Raw genomic sequence first — 3,711 nt, 5'->3', positions numbered from 1 at the left:
AAAACAAATATACGCGATTTAAATCAGTAAAATAGTTTCATTTACTATGTGTAACAATCGCGAAAACCTAAGAACTCGACACATGGGACTTGGCAACTAATGTTTCAGGGTGACGGGCGCAGTGGCAGTGCCCTTCAGATCTTTGTTACTTAAAGCTTCGAATGGCACTGCAGTTGCTAGAACAGGCGTGTCGCTTACCACTAAGAGCACGACCTGTTCTTCCTGTCATATCGGTTTTATAAAAATAAGTTGGGAAAAATCTTTTTCAAATTAATCTTACTCGGAATCAAAGCCGGGAACACCTCATCTTGCTTTCACAGTGTAAACTGTAGTCATCGTAAACTTATCTAGCTTACTTATTTATCATACTCTGTAACCGTTTGTTTCCTAATTGGTCCCAAATAAATCCAGCCTCAAAATGGGTCACGTCTGGGACACAATCAAAATTCGTTTATAAATGTTCACGTCAATTTTAGATCGATGTTGTTTTATGTGCTTGTCTGTTTGGCGCTCGATTTATGGTTTCCGTACAGTCATGATCAGAATAAAGATGTCAGCCTTTTGACAGATGTATGGGAATCGGAACGTCTATAGATGATGTCCTAAAGTAAATATGCAAAATAGTAGAGTGAAACATTACGAAGAAATAGAGACGTTTTTTTGCTCCAATCATGATTGTATTTCAATAGTATCACGATCATTTGCTATGTCGTTTTCGTTCATAACGAAGCATGGCAACTGGCATTTAGGTACTCTTAATGGCACTAAGTTAATAACAAAAAGAAACAATTCTAAGAGCAATCTTAAAACAATTGACGATCTTTCAACAATGAGAACTTTTCGTTAACACAGGAAGTAAGTTTTCTTTTCGAAATTTTCTCATCTCAAGTTAATGTGACCAGTTTCAAAGTATCAAAAGAGGTTTAATGCTTTTGTGTTCGCGCGTAATTGGAGGAAGCGATTATTTTACTATTCAAAAGTGTCTCTGGGCAGTTTTAAATCCATTACCCGAGGTTTGTCGCACGTCAATTTTCCAGTAGCTGACTACAAAGCCCACACACAGACGTGTTTACAACCGAAAATAGCTAATAACTATTATATAAAATAGTTGAGCAGGCCGCGTCAGTGAAAATTATGATTAATATCTGTTTAGGTAACGGTATATTCGAGAGCGGTCAGTGATGGGAAACAGAATCTCTCGATTATACATATAAACAACATTAACTTTGCTATTCATTGGCGGCGTTATTGCGGACGAGGGGAAAGGTTGCGGAGTGTGGAGAAGAGGAAGATCTATAGATTGCGTATAGATTGATGTACCTGCCAATAATTTCGGCATTTCTCCGTGGTGCAGCGTTACATTTGTTATAGGGGTATGAATCTCGCACGCTCGCGCATTGTCTAAGCGATGTCTATTGAAATGTTTAAGGGGCATCAATTAGCTGATCCATATCGAAACACGTTTGATGCGTTGATGAGCGGTTATTCCACTGCTGTTTGAGTTTCTACTTTCATTTCTTACTTTGTTCTTAGGATTTCACAGCGTAATGAGTAGGCTTGTTTCTTACCGCAAGTAAATAGCCACGAAATCTATTAACACGTCTGTATAGTTGCAGTATCATTCGGAGGTTTAAATCGCAAAGATATGAGGGACACTCAAGGACCTCTACTGCTACTAATACCATGTTGCTAGTTACCAAAGTGTTACTAGTTCGTCCTTCTCCGAACTAAATACCGGAACTGACATTTTTGTCGTAATTTGGTAAACTTACAATCTCACTCAGCTTCTAAAAGCGAACGTTTTCCCTAACTGTCATATGTTTACATTTTTTATATATAATTAAGAGTATTGGTAGCCCTTGTTTGTCACGAGTTTCAAATTAAAATTGGAAATGAAACTATTCTTTTTTCGAATTTAAATCGCGTATGTTTGTTTCTCCAATCAATAGAACAACGGTTCGGGTCCTTTACAGGTCTCGTGGTCACTTTACATGGTCAATTTAGAAACGCAAAAATAGATTCATTTCCAACGTTTTCTACAAGCAACACAATTATGGTTTTAAATAACTTGTACAAACATACTTACACATAAATTATTTATAATATGCAACATAACAAAGAAAACGAAAAAATAATGATACGCCTCTTGCCATTTTCTCTACAAACAAATCAGTCGCCTTTTTCCTCAATCAAACACAAGTTACAATACTTAGGTCTAAGAAACTGTCACGGTGACAGTAAAGAGACAACTGTCTACAGCTGAATGGTGACATTTGTCGCTGTTTCCGTCGCTTTGTTTCCGCAAGACCTGCGCGTACGCACGTCGTAGGTCTATAGACCCATTTGAATACAAGATGCGCAGTGAACTCGATTGATAGCAGTCATTTTATGAATATCATGTAAATACATACTTGTGTCTATGTTCAGCTGTGGATAATTAAAATGTGATATTATCATTTGGTTTTTACACCGACTAGAGGACTAAACATTCCTTCCATGAATTTGAATAATTCGTCAGATTCACTTTCGTTCAGAAATAAAAATATTTAAAAGGATCGTTCTAAATTATACGACCAAACGACGTCCTCCGTGGTCGAGTGGCTTGCACACCGGTTTTCATGGTATCGCCATCTCTGAGGTCCCAGGTTCGATCCCCAGACGGGGCAGTGTAGAAAACATTTTTTTCTGTACTGTCTCGTTGTTTCCGAATTCCATAACACAAACGCTTTAGCTACTTATTTTAGAATCAGAGCAACGTATGTAATGTTGTCTAATATTGCGACTCATCCGAAGAACGCTATATGTGATTATATAGCGAAAAGAGGATAAGTACGTTACGAGAATAATTTCGTTATTCAAACTAAGGCCTATGTAAAGGTGTTTTGAGAATTTATATATCTTATTTCGTTTCCGAAATATAAAATCGAACAACGATCGATCTGACATCCACAGCGAAGAAGAACGAACGAAATGTACTATTATATCCTGAGAACAAGTAGCCTTGCACATAGATCTTTGTTCTACGGATGAATCGAAATATTCTTCTAGTTCTTCTCTGATCAGAGGTTCGTCAATATCATTGATAACAGCGTGCGTACATATGACCTTACTACCAAATACCTGGTCTAAAAAAATGTCAGATAGTATGACAAAAACTTGTTTATTTTTGGTGAATTATTATGTTCTATAAAAAGGCCATGGAACAAAAGTTATTGTTTATGATGTTCATAAAATAGTCCTGAAAGATGATAGTATTTTACAAATAAACATGTATAGATATAATTCCCTTATAAAATAATATAATAATGATCAAGATATTGAATAAAATTAGTGAAATGAAAGAATATGATTTTTTTTCTGAATGATTCATTTATATAAATTTTTGTTACTACTAAAATCTTAAAATCAGTTTTAAGAAGTTCAATATTTTGAAAATTGATTATAAACCCTTCTTAACGAAGTCTATACTAAAACGCAGCATTTATGAAGGTATTAGAATAATAAATATGAATTAACGTCGTAGGACCGAACGCTCTTTTACTTTGTATGCGTCGGTACTGTGCTTCTTTATCTGAAGCTATGAAACCAGCGAGGAAATATATCTTTGTTTTGGACAATATTTTTTATTACCAACATTGGATGTTTATATCTGTGTGTAGTGACGTATGTGAACTCGGTTTTAAAAGAATAAATAAAATATTGTGTAAGAGC

Source organism: Hyposmocoma kahamanoa, unplaced genomic scaffold (genome assembly GCF_003589595.1).
Source record: "Hyposmocoma kahamanoa isolate Upper Pololo Valley unplaced genomic scaffold, ASM358959v1 62, whole genome shotgun sequence".
Classification (NCBI taxonomy): domain Eukaryota; kingdom Metazoa; phylum Arthropoda; class Insecta; order Lepidoptera; family Cosmopterigidae; genus Hyposmocoma; species Hyposmocoma kahamanoa.
The sequence above is the reverse complement of the archived record's forward strand: the minus strand, read 5'-3'. Positions refer to the sequence as shown.